Source organism: Tursiops truncatus, chromosome 4, assembly GCF_011762595.2.
Source record: "Tursiops truncatus isolate mTurTru1 chromosome 4, mTurTru1.mat.Y, whole genome shotgun sequence".
In the NCBI taxonomy this organism is placed as follows: Eukaryota; Metazoa; Chordata; class Mammalia; order Artiodactyla; family Delphinidae; genus Tursiops; species Tursiops truncatus.
Genome location: NC_047037.1, coordinates 6,854,416 through 6,869,645, shown reverse-complemented (window position 1 = coordinate 6,869,645; position 15,230 = coordinate 6,854,416).

Sequence of the window (15,230 nt, the reverse complement as noted above, 5' to 3'; positions counted from 1 at the left end):
AAAAGAAAAAGAAAAGAAAAGAAAAGAGTGACTCTCAATTAATGTACAGTTGTCTTCCCACTCAGGGGTAAGGTATCTCAAGCCATCTCTTCCAGCACCCCTTCCTACCTGCCCTGGAGAGTCTCGCCATCCCCACTCCCATCCTGCCGCCCCAAGTCACTGCTTGAAAGGTACAGGCTTTTTGGCTTTTGCACTGTATTTCTTGAGGCTAACTTTATTCCTGGTCGATATCTTTAGTTCCTAGGTTCTTAATCCACAGCGGCCTTCCACTTTCTCACCCCAGGCTGTATTAGAACTAGAGTCTTAGAACAGCTTGTTTGCATATTGAAGAAGATTGGACAAGCCCGACTACTTACTGGACATCACCACGAGCACGTATTCCAGTCAACCCCAAATAACATGTCCAAAATGGAACTCACCACCTTTCCTCCAGAATCATCTCCCACCATTAACTTGGTTAGGCTAGAAACTATGTTTTCCAGAATCCTTTTCCCTGTGTGGTTCCAGGTTAGACTTGCAAGAAAGGAATTTGGGGGCAGTACATCTGAACGCTGCCATGGTTCAATGAGATGACCCCAGATGCAGAGGTGCCTAGCAGGTCCAGCTTGTCCTCACTCCCTCTACGTTGCCCACAGCAGCCCCAGATCCACCAGCAAGTGGACCCCCAAAGCAAATACGCCCTCCAGATTCCTCCATCAGCATGCCTTCTGTGGTCCTACTTCAGTGGCTGGATAGCCTTGGCTTCTCAGACTGGCTACGGACTCCTCTGGTCCTTCCAGCTTCCTTTCCCAGATGTTCAGTTGCCCGGCTCCTTCCACAAATTGTGTGAGGTCAGATTTCAACAATGAATTCTTTTTTTTTTTTTGCCGTGGTGAACGGCATGTGGCATCTTAGTTCCCCAACCAGGGATCAAACCCACACCTCCTGTATTGGAAGGGCACAGTCTTAACCACTGGACCTCCAGGGAAGTCCCACAGAATGAATTCCTTATTCCATAATTCCTTCACACCACTCATGCAGGTATACTGCCTGATCACTCCCAGCAGCTGCATCACACCCATGCCACGTCAGTGTGGGAAGGTTACTGAGGCAGTTCTTTCAAGCAAGTCCTGAGTCTCCTGTCAGCTCCAGCTCCCGGGCGGGGTCAGGTATCTCTCTTAGGGTGGCTGAGTGTTCATATCTCCACATGCAGCCCTCAGGCCCGCTAGTGATTAGGGTTGTAGGAAAACCTCCTTACAAAAGTGACTTAGGGTCAACTTCTTTCCAGAGAGGCAAAAATAGAGAAAACATATTCCTGAAATACTTTGCAAGGGAGCAGTTGGGTCTATCTCTACACGGATTCTCAGTAGCTTCTTTTCTTCCAAAGTGTATTTGCTGTCTGTTAATTTTGTCTACGAATTGATTAATTATTTTATGTTATTTCTTTTATTGACAAAAACACGTACTTCTATGTATTTATTAGACACCCAATGACACCTTTTTAAAATATTCAAACAATACAGAAGTATGTAGTGGAAAAGAAGAGATCTTCCTTTCCCCAAAGTTACCACTGCCAAAAATTGGGTGTAACTTGTTCCAGACCGGTTTCTATGTATTTTCATATGTATGTGCATGAAAACATAGACACGGTCTAATTTGCAATTCAGATCTAATTTGCTTACAGTCAGTTGCAGAAATTCTAAATGCACAGCTTGATGAATTTTTATACAGGAATACACTTGTAGACTCCATTCAGTCTTGTTTTCTGTATCTTAAAAAAAAAACATGGCAGCATAATCATAACATTATTCTGTAAACGTTTCCCGTCACTTACTAGTATGGGGTCTAGTACGGGGTGATGATTTTTTAGGTTGATAGTCAGTACCTATCAACCTACTCCATTTTTTTTTTTTTTTTCCATGCTGCATGGCTTGTGGGATCTTAGTTCCCCGACCAGGGATCAAAGCTTGGTCCTCGGCAGTGAGAGTGCTGAGCCCTAACCGCTGGACCGCCAAGGAATTCCCCCTACCCCATTCTTTTTAACCACCGTATTATATTCTACAGTAAGTGTAAACATGTAACGTAGATTATTGAACCATTTACCTGTAATGAAGTGGTTGTTTCTGTTCTGTTTTGTTTGCTCTAATTACATCACAACAAACACGAACACAGAGGTCCAGGCCTCTTCATGTGGATGCTGCTGCTTGCGGGATATCCGACCCACGGAAAGTCAACACGGCAGAATGGAAGTAGCAAAGGCTTGGGAGCACGCCGGCTGGACTCGAATCCCAGCTTGCTGCTGGTTTGTTGGTGCTCTTAGGTTATCTAGCCCTTTGGGACCCCAAGTTTGTCAGCGGTGAAATAGAGATAATACTAGGAACCTTGCTGGTTGATGTGAAATGAGCGATGTCTGTCAAACACTGAGCACAGTGTACAGCGTAGGTGCTCAATACGTAATTGTTATTATCATTAATATTAACTTAGTAACATTATTTAGTCTCCCCACGTTCCACAACCACCTTTGCATAAACATTTCCATTAAATTCTCTCCCCATGATCCACTTCCACCTATTTGTTTCTTTCTGCTCACTTTCAGCCCTGCTTATGTCTATATCCATCCTCACCACCCTAGCTCCATGTCACCTTTACACACACACACACACACACACACACACACACATACACACACGTATGTAATATGTACATATACATGTTTCAAAAGCAACTTAAAAGAGTGGGCAGGAAACGATGCAAAGCTATTTCAGGGTCTTAAGACTTTGTCCTTTTTTTAAAATTTATTTTTGGCTGCGTCAGGTCTTAGTTGCAGCATGCAGTCTCTTTGTTGTCGCGCGCAGGCCTCAACTCCAGTTGTGTGGGCTTAGTTGCCCCGCGGCATGTGGGATCTTTCCAGACCAGGGATTGAACCCGCATCCCCTGCATTGGAAAGTGGACTCTTAACCACTGGACCACCAGGGATGTCCCAAGCCTTTAATATTCTTGAGAATATCATGTGTCCACTAAAATGACAACTTGTACTACGTTTGCCCAAATATAAAGAAAAAAATAAAGAAACCTTCTAAGGTGGAGGATTACATAATTAATGTACAAAAAATAATTTGAAATACAAGAGAAAAAAGAACCCACTAGATATTACAACAAGAAAATTATTTAATTAGAAATAAACCCGGGACTTCCCTGGTTGCGTGGTGGTTAAGAATCAGCCTGCCAATACAGGAGACACGGTTTCGATCCCTGGTCTGGGAAGATCCCACATGCCGCAGAGTAACTAAGCCCATGAGCCACAACTACTGAGCCTGTGAGCCACAGCTACTGAAGCCTGCGTGCCTAGAGCCCATGCTCCGCAACAAGAGAAGCCACCGCAATGAGAAGCACGCTCACTGCAGTGAAGAGTAGCCCCCGCCCGCCACAACTAGAGAAAGCTCACACGCAGAAATGAAGCCCCAATGCAGCGTTTAAAAAAGAACGTTTAAAAAAAAAGAAACTCAAAAAAAGTATGAGGGAAAAATGCATATGAAAAAAACTGTAAAACACTACCAAGAACATAAAAGAAAATATGAATAAAGGCAAAGACTCATCTGTGTTTTGGATTGGAAAACTCAATATTGCATAGATGTCACAAATATGGGCAAGGATGTGGAGCCATGAGAACTCCTAAACATTACACTACTGATGGGAGGGAAAATCAGGACCATCACTTCAGAAAACAATGTTGCCCTATCCGGTAAGTTGAAAATCCCAAGGACCTGCAAACTATGGCCTGTGGGCCCATCTGGCCTCTACCTGTTTCTACGTAGTCTGCAAGCTAAGAATGGTTTTTACATTTTTAATTGGTTGAAACAAACCAGAAATACAATATTTTGTAGCATGTGAAAATTATTCAAAATTCACGTATCAGTGTTCACAAATGAAATACTAAAACACAGCCATGCTCATTCTCACACGGACTGTCTTTGGCACTTTCGTAATACGATTTCAGAATTGAATAGTTGCAACAGAGACTACAGGGCCTTCAGAGCTTAAAACAGTTACTACCTGGTCCTTCCCAGAAAAAGTTTGCCACCCTCTGTCTTGCCCAATGCCTTATGCTTACGAGTCCATTTCGAGTAATTTGCTCTATAGAAACAATTGTGGGTATGCACCAAGGAGACGTGCATCAGAGCAGTTATATTAGCATAGTTGATAGTCAGGAAAAACTGGAAACAACCCAAATATCTCTCAACAAGAGTATATTAGTTATCTATTGCTGCATAGTAAACTACCACGACTTAGTAACTTAAATCAACATATATTTATTACCTCATGATTTCTGTGCAGCACAGCTTGGGTGGGTCTTCTGTAAGGCTGCCATCAGATATTGGTCAGGGCTAGGTTCTCATCAGGAGGCTCAGCTAGGGAAGGATACACTCACAAGTTCACTCATGTCGATAATAGAGTTCATTTCCTTGCATTTCCAAGTCGGAGGACCCTGGCTTCTTGCTGACTGTTCACTGGAGGTAGCCCTCAGTTTCCAGAGACTGCCCTCAACCTCCTAGCCGTGTGGGCCTCCCAACATTGCATCCATGGATAAATCTTAAATGCATGTTACTAGGTAAAAGATGCCAATCTGAAAGGGCAACATATTGTATGATTCCGGCTACACAACTTCTGGAAAAGACAAAACTATGGAGATAGTAAAAGGATCAGTGGTTTCTAGGGGTTGGGGGTGGGTGGGGTGGGAGGGATAAATGGGTGGGCACAGGGGCTTTTTAGAGCAGCAAAACTATTCTGTATGAAACTGTAATGGTGGCTACATGCCATTATACATTTGTCAAAACTCACAGAATGTACAACACAAAGAGTGAACTTTAACGTAAACTATGGACTTTGTCAATAACAACGTATCGTTGCTGGCTCATTAGTGGTAATAAATGTACCACACTATTGCCAGATGTTAATACAGTAGAGGGAAGGGAGTGAAGGGGCATGTGAGAAATCTCTGTACTTTCTGCTCAATTTTTCTGTAACCCTAAAACTGCTTTAAAAATAAAGTTATTTCATTTAAAATATGTATGTGTATGTGTAAGTAGAAACATTGTAGGAAACTATCTTTCTGGAAGTGTATCCACTAATTTTATTTTCCCAATTTGTGTCTAAATAACAGTCAAGGGTGTAGGAAATTAGAAGATTGACCATCCTGGGCAGGAAGAGAGGAATTCCTTCACTATTAGATAACTACATCAACCATTCATTTTATATCTTGAGCACTTGCAGGAGTAGGTAGTAGATATAAAGGCCAGTGAGAGTTCTCTGCACTTGAGGAGCTCAGTGTCATGGAGAAGAGAGACACACAGACGCATTACTGGATAATAACAAAGCCGGTGCTTATTTATGTTTCTTTTTCTGTTTTTTTTTTTTGGCTGTGCTGCACAGCTTGCAGGATCTCAGTTCCTGGACCAGGGATCGAACCCACGTCCCCGACATTGGAAGTGCGGGGTCCCTGGACCACCAGGGAAGTCCCTGCTTATTTCTAAGCATTCTATCCACATTGTCTCACAGTCACACAACCCTGCAAACAAGCACCATTAACCCATTTTACAGACAAGGACCCTGAAGCTCTGGGTGGTGAGTTACCTTGCCCCGAGTAAGCGACAGAGCTGAGAATCAAGGTCAAGTGTGTTAAACAGCAAAATGGGTGACTTTTCTACGATGCCAGGGAAGGAGGTAAAATCAATTCATTTTGGAAGAAGAGGACCGCAACAGGTGCATTTTGTGAAGGAAGTTGGAATGTCATTATTTTGAAGTTCAAATACACTCACAAGTCCTTCCTCTCCTTTTCACTCTTCTTGCGCTTCTCTCACTGGAATAAATTCTTTCACTTGTCATTCTCCCCTCTGAAGGCCAATCCATGACCTGTGGCTCAATGGAAAGGTGGCCAGAAAAGAAAATACTGAAAGTCACCCCACCTCCCCAATGACACCCCTCTGCCCTGGTTTGGTGTAAACCGCCCGTCAAGTTCAAGTTTCCTGGATGTTCCACAGCTAGGATCGTAAAAGTGGAGACGACAGACACCAGCCTTTGTGGAAGAGAGTTATATTTAGCTGTCCTCTAGGAGCTGGATCTCTGGATATCGCAGAGATTCTGGTACAGCCTGTTACTGTTTGAGGGCTTCTGGGCCTGAGGCAGAGAAAAGGGAGTGGGTGGCTTGCTGACAGTTTTTATAAATACCCAGTATTTATTCAATGGCAGAAACACACAGAACACACAGAGCATGAGAGGAAAGAACACAGCTCAGCTCCATTCATCCACTGGGCCCAGGACCAAGCTCTTCTAGTCTGTCCTGAGCCAGCTGCAGCCCTGTGTCTGGGGAAGTCACCTGCCTGCCTGCTGGAGAGGGAAGGAAGGAACAGGGAACAATGACGCCCTTGTGAAAAGCCAAGGTTTTTGTGTGTTTGGTTTTGTTTTTTAAGTTTATTTTCTAATCAGGTCACTCCTCTGCTTAAATCCTTTCAGTAGCCAGCCACTGCTTTTAGGATAAAGGTCAGAAGCCCTGATATGGCAGATGAAGCTGTGTAGAAAGCCTCAGCCTGTCTCTTCCCACTGTCCCTTTCTTTTTTTTCTTTTTCTTTTCTTTTCTTTCTTTTTTTTTTTGCCACACTGCATGCAGCTTGTGGGATCTTAGTTCACCGACCAGGAATTGAACCTGGAACCTCGGCAGTGAAAGCGCAGAGTCCTAACCACTGGATTGCCAGGGAATTCCCCCACTGACCCTTTCTTTAAAGTTCCTCAATCATGTCCACACTCTGCACACCTCAGGCCTGTACATGCTATTCCCTCCACCCTGAATGCTTTTCCTTCCTTGTCACTCAGTTAATTCTAACTCATTCTTAGTTTCTCAGCTAAAACATCACTTCCACAAGCTGAATTTGAGCACCATCAGAAAAGTGTTTCCCAGGGCTTCCCTTGTGGCACAGTGGTTAAGAATCTTCCTGCCAATGCAGGGGACAGGGGTTCGAGCCTGGGTCAGGGAAGATCCCACATGCCGTGGAGCAACTAAGCCCCTGCGCCACAACTACTGAGCCTGCGAGCCACAATTACTGAAGCCCGCACACCTAGAGGTCGTGTTCCACAACAAGACAAGCCACCGCAATGAGAAGCCCACGCACCGCAATGAAGAGTAGCCCCTGTTCTCCGCAGCTAGAGAAAGGCCCGTGCGCAGCAACGAAGAGCCGACGCAGCCAAAAAAAAAAAAAAAAAATTAAAGTGTTTCCCGATGCCTCACGTGAATCCTCTGTCCTTAAAAGCCTTCACAACTCCTGATACTTTCCCTTTATTTGAGTGAGTTTCTAATGATGCATTTGTGTGATGATTTAATTAATGTCTGTCTCTCCAGTCCTGCCTTGCTTGCTGTTTTAACCCAGGGGCCAATGCATAGACTTATAATAAGCAGATATACCTGCCATGTGGGGAGAGCTCCATAAATATTTGTTAGATAAATAAATGAACACGTGAAATAAGTGTTTGCACACTTAAATATTTAGGATTTTTTTTTTTTTTTTGTCTGTGCCCGCACAGTTTGCAGGATCTTAGTTCCCCGACCAGGGATTGAACCCGTGCCCTCAGCAGTGAAAAGCCCAGAGTCCTAACCACTGGACCGTCAGGGAATTCCCTATAAATATTTCGTTTTGAATAAAGGGAGTAAGAAAGATCCTGATCCTTTTCCCTCTTCCTCAGTTCTTAGCAGTGCCTTAGTCTGAGGATCCTGCCCCAGAAGCTGACCAATAGTAGAGCTAAGAGAAAGAAGAGTGGAGTGTGAGAAACTCTTAGACTCTGTTGGGAACTTGGCCACCAAGCGGTTTTACCCTCTACAGCTGCGCTGCCCAAAATGGTAGCCACTAGCCACGTGTGCTATTTAAATTTAACTAGTTAAAAGAAAATTAAAATTTTAGTTCATCAGTGTCATCGGCCACGTTTTTCATGCTCAATGGCCACATGTGGTCAGTAGCTACCATATTGGACAGTGCCGATGTAAAACATTTTCATTATCACAGAAAGCTATATTGACTAGTACGGCCCTAGAATGAAAAATAGCCTCTTCTGCACAGAAAAGAGGAGGTGGGGAAGAGACTCTGCACCTATTATTATCATCGTCTGTATTCCACATAATTCCAGGTGCTGCAGCTGAATGTTCTTTATCTGCAGCTGGGACTCCTAAATGCTTCCCATTAGAGTGTTTACAAAGATGAAATTTGTTATAACACATGTTCAGGCCCTTAGTCAGCGCTCAGTAAACAGTAGCCGCCATCAAGGAACCCTCCCACACTGCCGGTGGGAGTGTAAATTGGTACCACCTCTACGGAGAACAGTATGCAGGTTCTTTAAAAAACTACAAACACAGCTACCATATGACCCAGCAATCCCACTCCTAGGCATATACCTGGAGAAAGCCATAATTCGAAAAGATATGCGCACCCCATGTTCACTGAAGCACTATTTACAATAGCCAAGACATGGAAGCAACCTACATGTCCATTGACAGAGGAATGGACCAAGATGTGGTGCATATATACACTGGAATATTACTCAGCCATAAAAAAGAACGAAATAATGCCACATGCAGCAACATGGATGGACCTAGAGATTGCCATACTGAGTGAAGTAAGTCAGACAGAGACAAATATATGATATCGCTTATATGTGGAATCTTAAAAAAGGGTACAAATGAACTTATTTACAAAACAGAAATACAGTCACAGATGTAGAAAACAGACTTACGGTTACCAGGGGGTAAGGGGGAGGAGGGATAAATTGGGAGATTGGATTGACATATACACACTACTATATATAAAATAGATAACTAATAAGGACCTACTGTATAGCACAGGGAACTCTACTCAATACTCTGTAATGGCCTATACGGGAAAAGAATCTAAAAAAATTGTGGATATATATATATATATATAGATAGATAGACAGATATAGATATATAGACATATAGATATATACACACACATATGTATATGTGTATACCCATATGTACGTATAACTGATTCAATTTACTGTACACCTGAAACTAACACAACATTGTAAATCAACTCTACTCCAATAAAAATTTAAAAAAACAAAAACAAGCAAACAAAAAAACAGTAGCCACCATTGTCATCAGCTGTAAGTTAAAGTGGTTAAAATCAGGAGAGGGTCTGGTGTAAGTTACTTAACTTCTCTGAGCCCCAAGTTCCTCATCTCTATGATGGAGATAATAGCCCTCACGTCCTGGTAAGGATTCGATGGAACATTTTGCAGAAAGGGATTAGTGCAGTGCCTACCATGTAGTAGGTACCCCCAAACTGTTAGTTCTTCTTCTTTTATTATTGTTGAGTGCTACAACAAATTTGATTTTCTCAGAGATCAACTCAGAAATTGGATTCCAGCTGTTAAAACGTTCCAGGTGTGCGTCTAAAACTGTGAGGATGTGGCCAGCAGTGCTAACTTCCTGAAGCTTTCATTCGGTTTGCTGAGGGCTGGCAGCCCAACCTGTAAGTCAAATGATTAGCAAGAATCGGTTAAATTCCCTTTGGTCTGACCCACATTTCTGAGATGCCCAAAACGCCTCACTCGGCTGAGAAGTGCCTGACATATGTGGTATGTCAGAATTCTTCAAAAAGAATTGGGTATCTTTAACAACTGAGCTTTTAATTTGGCCTCAACGAGATTCCCCTAATGTCTCCTGTCAATTCTGCTGGCTCTGTTTTCTTCCAAATTTTAGACTTGTTTCCATAAGGCAACCACATTCCAAACAGGATATGTATGTTTGTATTTGGAGGGTGGAGAGTGGGAAAAAGAGGGAGGGAAAGGATGTTTAATCTGATATCAAGTTAAAACCAAGAGAGGAAAAGGGTGGGTGGCAGACAGGGATCCCTAATATTTATGGAATACCCATTATTTGCCAGACAATATTCTAAGCACATTTTTCTCATGGACTTTTTTTTTCTTCTTTTTCTTTATTTTTTTTAATTCAAAATTATACATAACTACCCGGTCAAAATGTAATCGTATTTAAAGTGTACAAAATTTAAATGTATGTTCATCCAAAAAAAGGTGAATGACATGAATGTAAAAAAATTTAAAAATTCAAATTATTTTTTACATTTTAAAAAATGCTCTTTCTTCTACCATAGTCAAAGTGCCCTTTCAAAACTAAAAGGCAAAATGAAGTTATAGTTAATCACTATCAAATTTTTAGTCAAAGATATTAAAATAAGTTGAATGTTTTATTAGCTTTTTAGAGAATTCAGTGACGTCTCCCTAAATAATTTTATAAAACTGTTCACACTCTTTGCATTCAATGTTCATCTATTTGCCGATGAAAAAGTCTATTTCGTGCTTCCCGGAGATAATGTTTGGATCTCTATACATATACATTTAAGGGTAAAATGAATTCCTTAACATTACAAAATGTTCCTCAGACACTGGGCAGCGTTAGTGAATGTGGCGCTGGTTGACGAGGATCCTCAGAACCATGAATTGGAACACAAAGAGAAGCAAGAAAACGGCTGCTTGGTACTCTGGGAAAGAATACTTTGTTATGCAAGAATCTTTTGCATTCACGTTTAGAAGGAGGATTTGACAAGTTAATTAATTTGTCTTTTCTCTTACCTAAGCATTCCTGCCACTCAAATCCTTCCTGCACTCCAAAACTGTGCCTCTTTCACATGCAAAACTTCTCAGTATTCCTATGCAGGCGCCTTCTGCTTCCAGGCTCAAGGACAACAGATGCGAGGAAGTGCGTCTCAGGCAAGGGCTTGATCCTGCTGGGTAGAAGGGTGAAGTCCAGGTTTACGGGGTTGCCCTGTCTGAAGCTCATACCAGGTGACAAGTGACAAGTGACAGAGATGCCCCCGCCTCCACTTTGTCTTTGAGCATTTATGACACGAGGGATTCTTTAAACTGTGGACCCCAGTGTAGGGGCTCCTTTGGCCTGAGGCCAAGGGTGATCCTGCTTTAAAAACGAATTAAAGAGCACGCAGTCTTTAATGGGAGTATCAAGACTATTCTTAAAAGGCAATATTACAGTGAACTCTCAGTAAAGATTGAGCTAGAAGGCCATGTTATAAGGCAATCCTTCTGCTCCAAACATTTCACACGATAGTTTAGAAATAAAATACAAAGAGAAAGTTTAATAAGATGGTGACCATGACCACTGCCATCTCACATTATACTCAGTAATTGACTGAGTTGCAAAAGAGACGTACGTGTGAGAGATAAGGTCAATAAAACTCAAAGAACGCATAGGAAAGTATCTTTACAAACACGGGCTAGGCAAAGAGTTTTTAAACGGGACACATGGAAACACTAAACATAAAATAAAATACAGACAGATCAAACCCATAAAAGTAAAAGCTTCTGATCATCAAAGGACACTCAAAAGAGTGAAAAAGCAAGTCACAGACTAAGAGATTTGCAACATATATATCCATCGAAGGATTCAAATCCAGACTGTACAGTAAAAATCTACCACAAAACAATAAAAAATGGGTAAAAGACTAGCACAGACATTTATTTCACAAAAGATGGACATCCTAGATGCCAAGACGCAAATGAAAATGTGCTCAAAGTTATTATGCATGTTGTAAATGCTAATGAAAACCACAAAGAAATATACTACTCGACAACCACCGAAATGGTGAAAATTAAAGAGATCGACGGTACCAAAGCTTTATGAGGAGGGCGGTGCTGTCATCCTCACACACCGTGGGCAGGAGTATAAATTGGTACAATTATTTTGGGAGGGACAGGACCTATTAAAGCTTGACGTACACTTTCCCTGTGATTTAGCAACGGTCCCCCTAGGTGTATACCCTGGAGAAATAAGCATATACGACAACGAAAAGGCATTATAAGAATATTCATAGCAACTTTATTCATAGTAGTAAAAAACTGGAAATGTTCATCAACAAGAGAATGAATAAACAAACTGTGATAGTCATATAATAGAATACTACACCACCATAAAAATAAGTGACATATGGCACATGGAGCAACATGATAGACATCATCAACATAACGGTATTCCAAAGAAGAGCCCGACAACATGAGTGCATGCTCTATGGGCATATTTACATGAAGTTCAAGAACAGACAAGACTAATCTATGATGATGAAGCCAGAGTAATGGTTGCCTTAGGGCACTGACTAGAAAGGGGCCAAAAGCAGCCTTCTTGGGTGTTGGGAATATATTGTTATATCAGTCTGGATGGCGGATGACCAAGTATATGCATATATAAACACTCATTGAGCTAGACAATTAATAAGAACATGCTTGCTCCAATGTTCCTAGCAGCACTGTTCACAATAGCCAAGGCATGGAAGCAACCTAAATGTCCATCGACAGATGAATGCATAAAGAAGATGTGGCACATATATACAATGGAATATTACTCAGCCGTAAAAAGGAATGAAATAATGCCAATTGCAGCAACATGGATGGACCCAGAGATGATCATACTAAGTGAAGTAAGGCAGACAGAGAAAGACAAATATCATATGCTATCACTTATATGTAGAATCTTAAAAAATGATACAAATGAACTTATTTACAAAACAGAAACAGACTTACAGACATAGAAAACAAACTTATGGTTACCAAAGGAGATGGGAGATGGAGAGATAAATAAGGAGTTTGGGATTAACATACATACCTTACACTACTATGTATAAAATAGATAAACAACAAGGACCTACTGTATACCACAGGGAACTATAATCAGTATCTTGTAATAACCTATAATGGAAAAGAATCTGAAAAAGAATAGATATTTATGTACAACTGAATCACAGTGCTGTACACCAGAAACTAATACAACATTATAAATCAACTCTATTTTAATAAAAAAATTTTTTAAATTAGTGTGTTTACTACAGGCTTTATTTTGTAAATGTTGAAAAACATGAACAAGAAGGATACAGCCTGCCTTAGAGTGTTTACTTCTATGGAGGCAGGCACTGGGAAACTGAGATAAAGGGACTTAGGAAGGAGGATTTCTTAAACTAATAATATATATCTCGCCAGCAAATGAAAACATTAAGAAAATGTGGCTGGTGAATGTACAGAAATTAAATCACTCCCTTTATTTTTCTATATGTTTGAAATACTTTATAACAACATACACATTTTTGTGCTTTGGGAGGATGTTATGTTACTATGCTTCACACTTTTGTTTGTTTGTTTGTTGCTTTCACCCAAAGTGGTTGCTGATGTATAGCACCTACTTTATAAATTTTGAAACACTCCACTCTGAGCTTTGATTTTAGACCCAGAGGGTCAGCCAGCCAGGACTTAAGATTAAGGACTTGAGGAAACAGATTTTCCCTTGATAAGGAGACCCTAAACTAGAAAACCTGTCCTAAAAATCTTTTTCTTAATTTGTGAAATCATGTGTATGAACACTTTTATAGAGTTAGGGAATTAGACTCCCTCTTACCTTTATTTTAAACAATAATCTGGCACTCACATTAGTAAAATTCATGATATTCAGATTGTTAGAGAAAATCTAGGTCATACCAAAGTTTGGTTCCTTGGAAATTTGATTTTCTTATATAATTTTCAAGTTGCTCAAAGAGATAGATACTCACATATTGCTTTAGAAAAGCAGTCAGCCATTTAGCCAGAGTTCAGAAGAAGGAGACTTCATTTCTTTTACTTATTTTGTACCTTCATTGTAAATGGTAGGTAGGCTGGTAAAACAGTCATATGTGTTAGTTATTATAAACAGAAAACAAAAGGGAAAAAACCCTCTCTCTTTACAAGGGCAGTGCTCAGGCAAACACATTTAGGCCTATTCACATTAGATATGAAAATTGCTATGAAGAACAACTAAAAATAAAAATGAAAAAAATAGCACTAATGGTATTTGCTGCAGAGTTAAGACTCACACTGGAAATCATGATTTAATTGCAAAGATGCTTGAAAACCAGGGACGGAGATTTTCTGTTTCCCCATCCTAGGATTCATTTCCTAATTGTTTTCCAGTAATTTTTCCTTAGACAGATAGATTTTATTTTAGAGGTTATTAAAATAAATGTCCAGTGATCGCAGCCACTTTCTCCAGTGGGAAGTTGGCCCAAGCCTAAGGCATCTGTCTCCTCCTTCTTTATTTTATATTCTCATCGAGCTGTTGTCTCTAAATAAGCAGGTGGCTGTGCTGGGAGGGAAGGATGCCAGTCATTGGCCACACACTGGGCCAAACCTGCTGTGATACCCCCTTGTCCAGACTAGTCCTCAGAGTCTGCATCCTCAGTGGGGACAATTTCAATCCATCTGTGGGCTTCAGGATGTTGGTGTATTATAGAAGGTGGGTAAGAAGGAATATGGCAAAGAGGTACTAGATGTGGAGTAGCAGAAGATGGTCCCCATCCTTCCTTTCTTAGATGGGAAGGCATCTCCAGACAAAGGATGCTAGATGAATAGGGCCAGCCACGCTGTCTGGGGGAAGGTGTCAGGCAAGACAGAAAATGCAAAGGCCCTGAGGCAGGAAAAAGCTTCCTGAGTTAGGCTGGAGTAAACCACACACCTGGGAGAAGGGCCTGGAGAGGTAGGCCTTGCCAATCAGGTTATGGGGTTGTGATTGTATTTTCAATGTTATGAGAAGCCCTTGGAGGGTTTCAGGCAGGGGGTTGTGGGATCAGGTTTGCGCTTACAATTTTTTGTTTTATTTTTATTTTTGGTTGCATGGGGTCTTAGTTGCTGCGTGCGGGCTTTCTCTAGTTACAGCGAGTGGGGGCTACTCTTTGTTGTGGTGCACGGGTTTCTCATTGTGGTGGCTTCTCTTGTTGCAGAGCACAGGCTCTAGGCGCGTGGGCTTCAGTAGTTGTGGCACACGGGCTCAGTAGTTGTGGCTCACGGGCTCTAGAGCACGGGCTCAATAGTTGTGGCGCATGGGCTTAGTTGCTCCGTGGCATGTGGGATCTTCCTGGACCAGAGCTTGAACCCGTGTTCCCTGCATTGGCAGGTGGATTCTTAACCACTGCACCACCGGGGAAGCCCCTGCGCTTACAATTTAAAAACTCTACCATGAAGAGGGGGATCATGGTAGAGCAAGGGAAGCAGAGTCCAGTTTGCACGTAGAAAGAACTACTACTATTTATTGAGAACTTTCTTTGAGTGAGGCACTGGGAATATAAAAATGAGAAAAAGAAGTTTTACTCTCAAGGGAGCCCAGTAAAGGCAACGACATTTAGGAATCGGCTGCATATCTT